Source organism: Loxodonta africana, unplaced genomic scaffold, assembly GCF_030014295.1.
Source record: "Loxodonta africana isolate mLoxAfr1 unplaced genomic scaffold, mLoxAfr1.hap2 scaffold_785, whole genome shotgun sequence".
NCBI lineage: Eukaryota > Metazoa > Chordata > Mammalia > Proboscidea > Elephantidae > Loxodonta > Loxodonta africana.
The window spans coordinates 1,408-12,500 of record NW_026975523.1 but is presented as its reverse complement, the minus strand read 5'-3'; positions in this window follow the sequence as shown (position 1 = coordinate 12,500).

Below are 11,093 nucleotides of genomic sequence, written 5' to 3'. Positions count from 1 at the left end.
TCTGCCTCTGCCTCTGCCTCTGCCTCTGCCTCTGCCTCTGTCTCTGCCTGTCTCTGTCTCTGCCTCTGTCTCTGTCCCTGCCTGTCTCTGTCTCTGTCCCTGCCTGTCTCTGTCTCTGCCTCTGCCTCTGTCTGTCTCTGCCTGTCTCTGTCTCTGTCTCTGCCTCTGCGTCTGTCTCCGCCTCTGTCTCTACCTCTGTCTCTGCTTCTGTCTCTGCCTGTCTCTGTCTCTGCCTCTGCCTCTGCCTCTGCCTCTGTCTCTGCCTCTGTCTCTGTCTCTGTCCCTGCCTGTCTCTGTCTCTGCCTCTGCCTCTGTCTGTCTCTGCCTGTCTCTGTCTCTGTCTCTGCCTCTGTCTCTGTCTCCGCCTCTGTCTCCACCTCCGTCTCTGCTTCTGTCTCTGCCTCTCTGCCTCTGCCTCTGCCTCTGTCTCTGCCTGTCTCTGTCTCTGCCTCTGCCTCTGTCTGTCTCTGCCTCTGCGTCTGTCTCTGTCTCTGCCTGTCTCTGTCTCCGCCTCTGTCTCTACCTCTGTCTCTGCCTCTGCTTCTGTCTCTGCCTGTCTCTGTCTCTGCCTCTGTCTCTGTCTCTCTCTGCCTCTGCCTCTGCGTCCGAGCGTAGCGGGCCCGCTTCGGGATACCGCGCGGGCGCGTGGCCGGCGGGCGCGCGAGTCGTGCGGTCGACCCTACGTAGTTCGGGCGCGCGCCCCCGTGTCTCGCGTGCGACGCGTCCTCCGGGGTCGCGTGCGTGCGTGCGTGCGTGCGTGCGGGCGGGCGGGCGGACGCGGGTGCGTCGCGGTCACCGTCCGTGCGCGTGCGCCGTCTCGAGCGCGTCCCACTTTGGGGGGACGGCGGGCGCGCGGGGGCGCCGCGGGCGTGTGGCCGTGCCGCGCCTTCCGCGTGGGCGTCCCCCCCGCGCGGCGCGGGAGGCGCCCGTTCGTTCGCGTCTCCCGCCCGCGGTTCCGGTGCGCCGTCTCTCCGTCCGCGCGCGTCGCCGGGCGTGCGTCCGAGCCCGCGTGCCGCCTGCCCGTGGGTGCCGCGTGTACGGGGCCGCGTCCGCGCCCGCGTCCCCGAGCGTCAAGTGCAGGCCGCGCGCGCCTAGTGGAGCGTGCCCGCCCGCTCCGTGTATCGTGTGCGCGGGGGCGACGCGCGTTCCCGCGTGTTCCACCTGCCTGCGTCTACCTCCGCGTCTCCCGAGCGTCCCGTGCGTGCGTCTGCTGTGCGCGTGCGTCTCCGCGTTTCCGCGTGCCCCGGGCGTGCGTCCGTGTCGCCGGAGGGCGCCGCCGCCGCCGCCGCCGCTGCGTGCGCGTACGTGTCCGCGCGGGTGCGCGCGTGGCCTCTCCGGTGCGCGCGCGCGCGCGCGGCCCCGTCCGTCCGAGTGCGGCGCGCCCTCTTCGGGATGCCGCGCGGGCGCGCGGCCGGCGGGCGCGCGAGTCGCGCGGTCGGGCGTACGTACCTCGTGCCCGTGCCCCCGTCTCGCGCGCGACGCGTCTATCGCGTCGCGCGTGTGTGGCGGGGGCGCCGTGTCCTCCGAAGCACTGCGGCGCGGCCGTCCGCCCCGTCGCGCCCCTCCCTCCGTCCGCGCGGGTGGGCGTCCCGCTTCGGGGGGGGGCGGCGGGGTTTGGCCGCGGGCGGGCTTCTGTTGGGGGGGTCCGCGGGCGTGTGCCCCTGAGGCGTACCTTCCCGTGTTTCGGCCGCGCCGTCCGTGCGAGTCGCCGTGCGTCCAGGCCCCCGTGCGCGTGCGCGAGCGGACCGTGTCCGTGGGTGCCGCGCGTCCGCGTTCCCGCGTGTTCTGCCTGCCCGCGCCTACCTCTGTGTCTCCCGGGCGTCCCGGGGTTGTGTCTGCTGCGCGCGCGCGCGCGCCCCCTCGCGTCCATCTCCGTGTTTCCGTGTGCTCCGTGGGCCCGTCCGTGTCTCCGGAGGGCACCCTGCGGTGCGGGCGCACGCGCGCGCGGGCGCGTTCCCGTCCTTCCGTCCGTCCGTCCGTCCGTCCGTCCTCCTCCTCCTCCTCCTCCTCCTCCTCCTCCTCCGCCCCCCACCGCCCACACCCCCGCCGCCCCCCGCCGCCCCCACCGCCTCCGCCGCCTCCAAACCTCTTCCCCGCCTGGCGGGTGGCAGCCGGCGGCCACGTCGGACTGGATCCGGATATCGCCAGCGTGGGGCCCACGGCAAGGGCGCAGGCGGGGTGGGGTTGGGGGTGCGTGGTGGGCGGTGGGGGGGGTGGCGCCAGCGGTCCTCGGCGGCGGCGGGCCTAGCGCCGCCGGCACGTGCCCCTCCGGTTTCAGTCGGGACCGCCTCCGTGACGTCGAGGAGAGCTTCTCCACCCGTCCGTCCGAGGGCGCGGGGGTTCGGCGGACCGAGGGTGCCGTCGTCCCTCGACGACCGCCTTCGGGTCGCGCGCACACACACGCTCGGAGGCGCCCCGTCTCAACTGAAAGGAGTCGGCGGAGTAGAAACCGCGGCCCTCGAGACAGCTCCCTAACGCCGGGTGCGTGCGGCGGGGTGCTTTCTACACCCTACAGAAGGAAAACGCCTGTGGCCGGAGTTCTCGACGCCCGCCTTTCGACGCACCCTCTCGTCGCCTCGCTCCGTTTCCTAAGGCTCTCGTGACTCCTCCCGTTCTATTTCAGGGAGGCGCAGCTGAAGGGCTATCCGCTCCGCCCGTCCGTGAAGTTGGGCTTTCCCCCCGAAGGTGGCCGGAAGGGGGTGGGGGGGCGCGTGAGCCAAAGGATCTTGAAAACGCGGCGGCGGCGGTACCGCTTTCGGCTCTCGCCGATCCCACGCAGAGGCGGGGGCGCGGGCAGGTCCGCGCGCAGGTGCCCGTGCGAAGGTGCAGGCGCGTGCAGGCGCGGGCGCGCGCGCGCGCGCCCTCGGGCAGGTACGTAGAGGCGGGCGCCCGCGCGTGCACACCCCTAGGCGTACGCACGGGCACGGACGCGCCCGAGGGCGCGCGCGTACCGGCGCGGGCGCGCCCGTGTGGGCGCGCCCACGCCTACGCGCGTGTACCCGCGCGGGTACGCACGGGCAGGCACGTGCGTACCGCCCGCCCGCGCACGGGCGCGTGCACGCGCCTGCGTGTCCGTATCTGCAGCCACGGGCGTGAGCGCGTGGGCGCCTACCGTCCTTCTTCTACCTAACGCCGTCACCGGGCTGGCTCGGCGTCCAGGTATGCCTGTCTCCCCCTCCCCTCCAATCCCCTCCCCCTCCCCGTCCCCCTCCCCTCCCCTCCCCGCCCCCCTCCCCTCCCCTCCCCTCCCCCTCCCCCTCCCGTCCCTCCCCCCTCCCCCGTCCCCCTCCCCCTCCCCTCCCCTCGTCTCCCCTCCCCTCCCCCCTCCCCCTCCCCGTCCCTCCCCCCACCGCCTCCCCTCCCCCACCCCTCCCCCTCGCCTCCCCTGCCCCCATCCCCCTCCCCTCCCCCACCCCTCCCGCCCACCCCCTCCCCCTCCCCCTCCCTCTGCCTGTCTCCTTCCTTTTCTGAAACCGGGTTTTCCTCTTCGAGAGCCGTTCCGCCCCTCGGGCGAAACCAACTCGCCGCGTACCGGAGACCGAGTGCAAAGACGGAGCCCCGGCGGCGCGGCGGCGGCGGCGGCTCGGAGCTCGGCTGCCGACCGAGATCGTCGGCGGTTCGGATCCGCCGGCTCCTCCTTGGGAAGCCCGTGGGGCGGCTCGACTCTCTCCCCTAGGGCCGCTCCGAGTCCCGAGCCGCTCGACGGCACGCGACGGCAGCGGCGCCGCAGTCAGTTCTCTATCTAAACGGAAACGACGACGATGACGAACGTCAGTCTTCACCGCCACGCCCTACTCCCCACCCGAGCACCGTTCCAACTCGGGTGTTTCTCTCCCTGTGGCGGGGGTCCCCCCCGACTGAGAAAAAATAAACCGCCCCCCGAGGACGGCCCGCGTTCGGAGCCTCTTGGTAGTAGCGCGCCTTCACGGGACGACGGCACGCGCGCCCGTCACCCGCTTCCCGGAAAGCTCCCCCCGCAGAGAGTCGCGAACTCGGGCGAAGACGGAGGAGTCCGCGTACCCGTCGCCCAAGGTTCAGCCATCGTCCGATTGGAAACCGGTGCCTTCCCGGTCCCGCCTCCCCGTCGATCGACGCCTCCCGGGGGTGGGATGGCTTCCAGCCGAACCAGCCTACCGTACCCTTCCCCTCCTACGTACCTCGGGAGGTCGGCTCGGACAGGGAGGGGCCCGTCAGATGTCCAGTCCGCCGTGAGCTTTCCACGACGGCGGTCGGCCGGTCGGCCGGCCGGTCGGCCGGTCGGCCGGTCGGTCGGTCGGTCGTCCCGGAACACCCCGGTCGGGTCCGCGCGCGCGCGGCACGGGCTTCACACACCTCGCTCCTCTGGCTTCCCGGGAGACGCTCGCGGCACGGCGACGCGTGCAACGCGGGAACGGCGACGCTGCCCTCGGCCTTACCGTCCCCCCCCTCCAGCCGAATACGGCCCCGGCCCTCACCGCGGGCCGAGTTGGGGGGCTGGGGGTCGGGCCGGGGGGGGGATCGGCGGCGGCGGCCCTCGTCGGCAGGCGGCGCTAGCGCCGCCGGCGTGCGGCCTTACGGTTCCCGTTGCGATTCCCCTCGTGGGCGCGGAGAAAAGCCTCTCCATCCGGCCAAGGGGGCGCCCGTTCGGCGGACCGAGGGCGACGACGGGGGGCTGCCCGTCCGCCTGAGCGCGCGCCCGCTCCCGCAGGCACAGGCGCGCGCGGGCGCAGGCACAGGCGCACACGCTCAGACACGCGCTCACGCGCAGACGCGCACTCAAACCCATACAGACACGCACAGACGCACACACAGACGCACGCACAGACCCGCGCTCACGTGCGCAGGCGCCCCCACAGACGCAGGCGGACACGCACACGGGCAAGCCCGCAGACGCGCACGCGCACGCACGCAGTCACGCGCGCACACGCAGGCACACACGCCCGGACACGCGCGCACACGCCCCCGCAAAGACGCGCCCCCGCACAGACGCGCGCGCGCGCGAACGGACGCACGCACGCGCGCAGGCACGCGCGCACACGCACCAGGCCACCCGGAACGTTTGCCAACTCCCCGCCCACCTCAGCACCCCACCCCCCGGGCCCGAGGCGCGTGGTCCCCCACCGCCCCCACCCTCCGAGCCCCCCACCGCCCCGCTCTCGGCCTCCCACCCCCCAACCCCCCTCCGGCACTCCACCCCCCACCCCCACGACTCACGCACACACGCCCGCCCGCCCGCCCGCCCGCCCGCATTCGGGAGCCGCCGGAGATCTCTCGATGCTCGAGACGCCGACTCACCCCTCTCCCTCCCCCCCCCCGCCCCGGAGACGCCACCTTCCCGAGTCCGCCCGCGAGCCCGGAGAGCACTCGCTCGGGCCGAGCCGCCCGAGGGCCTCTGGGCGGGCGTTCGCGGCTGGCCCGCCGCGCCTCCGCTGGACCTCACTAAGTCCGGCCTCGCTCCCGAGAGCCTCGAGGGCCTCCCTCGGTGAGATGTCTCCCCAGTCGGACCGGGGGGCCCAGAGCCGGTCCGTACCGGCTCTGGGAAGGCGTTCCCGGCCTCCCCCCGCCCCCCGTTTGCCCGCCCGCGTCGCGGGAGGATGGAAAGCGATGAGGAAGAACGCTCTCGGTGGCGGCCGTGGTTTTCTTTTGCGACGCGGATGCCGGCAAACGCACGGCTCCCTCCCTCCCTCCCTCCCTCCCTCCCGACGCAATTTGCCCGTTCAACCCGCCTCACGCGTACCGTTGGCTCGGCGACAGGGACGACGGCGGAAAACGTCTCCCGGTCTGCCTGCTGCGCCACGCGGGCACTCAAAGAACGAGGAGGAAAACTTCGGGGACTGGCGGTCTCATCCCGTCCCGTTTGTCGCGTCCGTCCAAAGGATACGGATCGGAGAACACCTGCCCGTCCGACGCTTGGGACGTGCTCTCTTCTCCCTCCCGCCCCCGGTGGACGCTCATCCCCTCGGGCGCCCCCCCCCGTTCGGCCCTTTCGGGGGCGAGCGCGCGCGCGCGCCCCATGACGCTCCCGAGAGGTTTCCCCGGCGGCCCGGGGGAGTCTGTCCCCTCTGCCACCCTCGAGCCCCGGCCGGGGCCCAGGTGGACCCGGTTCCACCCCCCCGCCGCCCTTCGCTCCGGTCGTCGGCCGTCACCCGGCGGCCGCTTCGATACCGTCCCCCTCCGGAGCTCTGCGGCGCCGACGGGATGGGAAGCGGTCCCGGCGGGCGCGCGCTGGCCACGGCGGCCCGGGGCCTTCGTTCCGTCTCCTCGAGCCCGGCCTGGCTCCCGGCGTCCTCCCGGGGTCCTCCCGGGGTCCTCCCTCTCTCCCTCCCTCCCTCCCTCCCTCCCTCCCTCCCTCCCTCCCTCCCTCCCTCCCTCCCTCCCAGGGCCCCCCCCGAGTGGGACACGCCGGCTGGCCGGCATGGTGCTCCAGGGCTCCAGCGGGGTAGACGGGATCTTCCTGGCTGAGGGGCGAAATGGCCCGGCTGGGCCGGACCCCCTTGGATCGGAACTTTGGGAGATGGGGCCAAGGTGGTGGAATAGGCTGACGCTTCCGCCTAGCTCTCTTGACGACAAAGACCCGGAAACACAAGCGAACGAGTATGTCTGCGACGAGCGGGGAGTCCTGACCGTCGAAGGCGGGCTTAGACGACGCACTGAGGGGCAGCGGCAGGAAGAGACCTTTCAGGGGCAGAGAGGGTTTACCGGCCCTGCCCCGCGGGGAGCCCTCAGGCACCATTCCCAGAGCGGCTGCTGCAGTGGGCTGGTACCGTCGTTCCACTGCTGTTCCGTCAGGGAGAAGCAGCCAGCCACACAGCCTGCTCACACCTCCGGAACCTGAGGAGGGCCCGGCCGGGCGGATCCCCTTGGCCCAACCGACCCCGCGCTGTGGCCGGCCCCACCGTCTTCCGGCCGCCCCGCGCCGAGAAACGTGTTCGGCGGCGGCGCTGGGAGGCGGGGGAGGGGGGCGGGGGGGGAGCCGGGACGGGGCCGGGCGTCCGGCCGCCCGGCGACGCGCCCTCGCCGGCCGCCGATCCGGATCCGTCCCGCTGCACTCCGCGCCGGTTGTCGGCCGCCACCTGGCGGCCGCTTTGATATCGTCTTCCCCCGGAGCTCCGGCGCCGGCGACACGCGCGGGAGGCGATGTGGCCGCGCTGGCCGAGGCGACGTTCCCGGACGCCGGCGGCGGCGTCGGCAGGATCGTCCTGGCCGAGGCGGGAAAGGGCCCGGCCGGGTGGATCCCCTTGGCCCAACCGACCCCGCGCCGTGGCCGGCCCCAACGCCTTCCGGCCGCCCCGCGCCGAGAAACGTGTTCGGCGGCGGCGCTGGGAGGCGGGGGAGGGGGGCGGGGGGGGAGCCGGGACGGGACCGGGTGTCCGGCCGCCCGGCGACGCGCCCTCGCCGGCCGCCGATCCGGATCCGTCCCGCTGTCGCCCGCGCCGGTTGTCGGCCGCCACCTGGCGGCCGCTTTGACATCGTTTTCCTCCGGAGCTCCGGCGCCGGCGACATGGGAGGCGCTGTGGCCGCGCTGGCCGAGGCGACGTCTCGGGACGCCGGCGGCGTCGGCGGGATCGTCCCGGCCACGGTGGGGCGCCGGCGCCAGAGCCACGTTCCGGAATTGGGCCCGCAGCTTCATGTGGCCGAGGCGGTGGCCGTCGCCGCCGCCGCCGCCGCCGCCGCCGCGCTCCCGGGTGCCGTGTTTTAGACGGCGCTGGACCGAACCGGGCCGCACCGAGACGGCGCAGGCAGAAGAACGGGACAAGGCACGCCCCGGCCGTTCGCGCGCCTTCCTTCGCGCGGCCCGGTCGTCACCGGGGCCTCCGGCGTAGGTCCGGGGTGGCCCGCGGAGGGCGCCCCGGGCCCGGGCGCGGTCCCGCGTGGGGTCCGGACCGTCGGAGAATTTTTTCAAAGTCCCGCTCCGGGGGTCCCCGGGCCGAGGTTGCCGCCCCCGGCCCGCCCCGGCCCGGCCACGGACCCGCGCGGGGCCCGGACCTTCGGAGGGGCCCCGCCGCCCGAGAATTTTTTCCAAGTCCCCCCTCCGAGGGTTCCCCGACCGGCCCGCGTTGGCCGCAGCGCAGGCGGCTGGCTCTGGGCGCCCGCGCGGCCCCGGCCAGCTCCGTCACCCCGTCCCGCGGGTCGACCAGAGGATCCCGGGAGCTCCGGGGGGGGGCGGGGCGCTGGGGGCCATGGGGTCGCGCTACGGACCGATGGCCGGGCCGCAGTTCCGGGGGCTCGCCGTGGGGAGCGGGCCCCTCCCGCCGCGGGGCGTGGCTTTTCTCTCGCCCAAAACGGGCGATTTGGGCCACCAGATTGGTGCTGACACGCTCTCCTCGCTGGGTGACTCCCGCTGAGCAGATGGGAAACCTGGACGGGTCCGTAGACGCCGGTCCACCGACGGCCCACGCCCTCCCCCGCTCCTCCCCGCTTGAGCCGCCCGCCTGGGGCCCGTGCGCCGGCTCTCGCGCGTCCAGATGTCCAGCCGCGGTGCCTCCCCCCGGTCTCCAGTGCCCGAGGGCGGCGTGGCACGGGCGCCGCGGGCCCTCTGACCCGCGTGCCCCTTGTCGCAGGCACCCGCGGTGGCCGCGGTGCTCGCCAGAGTGTGCCCCGCTCCCCCCCTCCCCCAGGCCCACGTGCCTCGCGTGTCAGGCGTTCTCCGTGTGCGGGGTCCTCGCGGCCACCTTTCCGCAGCCGGGGCGGGCGAGGCAGAAAGCGGGTCCTCTCCGGGGCTGTCCTCGCCCGCCTCCTGGCAGCCCTGGCGGGGGGGTCTTCTCCTCCTCGCTTGTGCCTGGGCTGACCCGATCGATGTGGTGTTGTCGTGCTCTCCCGGGCCGGGTCCGAGCCGCGCCAAGACGAGGGACGGACATTCGTGGCGAATGGGACCGCTCTTCTCGCTCAGCGCGCGGGCCCCTCGCTCCTCCTCCCCGCCCGCCGGTGGTGCGCAGAGGGGCAGGGGCACGGAATCCGGCCCGACCTCGCTCATCTGCCCTCGTTCGCGGCCTCGCGGCCAGCGTCGGCGGTGGCGGGGTCCTGAGACCGAGCAGGACAGCCTCTGCTCGTGGCCCTGGTGTTCTGCCTCGCGTCGGGCCCTCCCCCGCCCCCCGCGGCGGGGGGGCTCTCTGGTCAGGCGCACCCGCGCGCCCCACCCAGGTGGTGCCGGTGCGCCTCGAGTGGCCCTTTGGCGGTGCCCCTGGAACGCTCCAGGCCGTCCCTCAGGTGCCTGAGGCCGGGTGGCGGTGCCGTTTCCCCGTTCCCAGCCCACCCTTCCGGTCACCGCTCACGCGTGTGGGCGTGCGCCCCTCGAGCCGAGAGAAATAAAAAACAGGAGTGCGGCCGAGAGGGAGAGAAAGGATGTGGAGGAAAAAAAAAAAAAAAAAAAAGAAGGGGGGTCGAGCGGGGTAAGACCTTTAGAGCACGCACGCCTCGCGGGAGGGTGCCGTGCCTGATCCCGAGAAGGCGGGGGTGAGAGAGGGGTGCGCGCGTGCGTGCCCGCCCCGGTGCCTGCCGAGACCCGCGTGAGGCAAGCGAGAGCGGAAGGAGGAGGGCCCGCGTGTTGCTTCCGCCGGTGCCGAGGGAAGTCGCCCTTGCGAGGTGGGGGCCCAGGCTGCGTAGCCGCGGCTGGGCCCCGGCGGTCCGTTGTTAGGCTCTGTCGTACCTCCTCCCCCCCGCGGGCCGCCCTAGAGCGCGGACCCCTCTACAGAGGGAGACCGGGGGGTGTGTTGGGCTTTTAGGTGCCCAGGCAAGCCTCGGGTGTGTGCGGCGTGTACCCGCGAGGCCCCGCGCGCTCGCCGGAGCCTGGCTCCGGTGAGGCGGGATGAGGCGGAGAAGCTTTAAAAGAGAAACGGAAAAAAAAAAAACGGACGACTCAAAAGGCGTGACTTTCCGAGGCCCTCGGTCGCCGCTGCGGTGCCCCACCCGTTCCCTCCTCGCCCGAGTGGAGGGTGGACGCAGCACGGAGCCGGGAGCACGCGCCGTCCCCGGGTGAGGCAGAGCCGCCGTGAGCACGAGGCGGCAGGCTCCGTTCCCGGCCGCAGAGGCCCACTGTGCCTTAACCCCCCCGCTGGTGCTTACCAATACCGCAGGCCCCCCCCGCCCATCCCCGGGGCGCCCTCGGGCGCCTGGCGGGGGCCCAACGTGGGGGGCGATGGGTGGGGACGGCCCGTCTTCGGTGAAGAAAGTCTTCTCTAGTCATCTCCGAGGGTGCCTTGGGGGTGCCGGATCCCCCAGCCGCTGCCCCTCGCCTTGCGCGCAAGCCACCGACCGTGGCTCGCAGGCAGAGCCCCCTCTCCTTCCCGCCCGGTGTGGAGGGAGAGGTCCGCCGGCCCCGCGGTGGGGCCGCGCGCCGCCCTTCGCCTGCCGCGGCCCGTGCCTCCCCCCTGCGAGTCGGGGGAGGGCCTTCGCCGGGCCAGCCGTCTGGCGCCGGGGTCGCGCGCGTCCGTGTGTGCGTGTGAGTGTGCGGCCCTCCCGTCGCGCGCCTGGTGCGGTGGGGCCGGGGGTCCGTCCGGCGGACGGCCCCCGCGCCGTTGTGTGCCGCCTCCCGCCCGCACCCGTCCCGTGCCGCCAGCGGTGCGCGGGTGTGCGGGCCCACCTCCTCACCCGGGAGCTTTCCCGGCGATGTGCCCCTGGGCCGGGGGGATGGGCGTGCCGGGGGCCGCCCCCGCAGCGCCTCCCTCGCCGACGTCGATCGACCCCGCCCCGCCCGGCCGGCCCGCGCACACGCCGTCCCCGGTCTGGGACCGCGAACCGGCCTCGCCGCGTTGGGCGTCGCCACCGGGCCTCCCCGGCCGGTGGTGTCCCCTGGCGACGCGCCCTCGGACCCGGGCCCGGGCCCTGTGTGCGCCGGGCGGGTGGGCGGCGTGTGGCCGTCGTGCGCGTGAGGGTTGCCCGCTGGGTGGGCGGTGGGCTGGAGGAGACAGGGAGCGGCGGCGACCGCGGGGGGGTCCGATCCCCCTCCGCGCCGCCGCCGCCACCGCCGCCTTCCCGGTGCCCGCGTCTCCCCCGCCGCCGCCGCCCTGCCCTGGCCTCGCCGCGTCCCTCCGGCTGCTGGCTCGGGGCCGCGCCTCCCGCCAGTGCGTATCGCTTCCCGGTTCCCCGGTGGTGGTCCCCCGCCCCGCGCCCGCCGG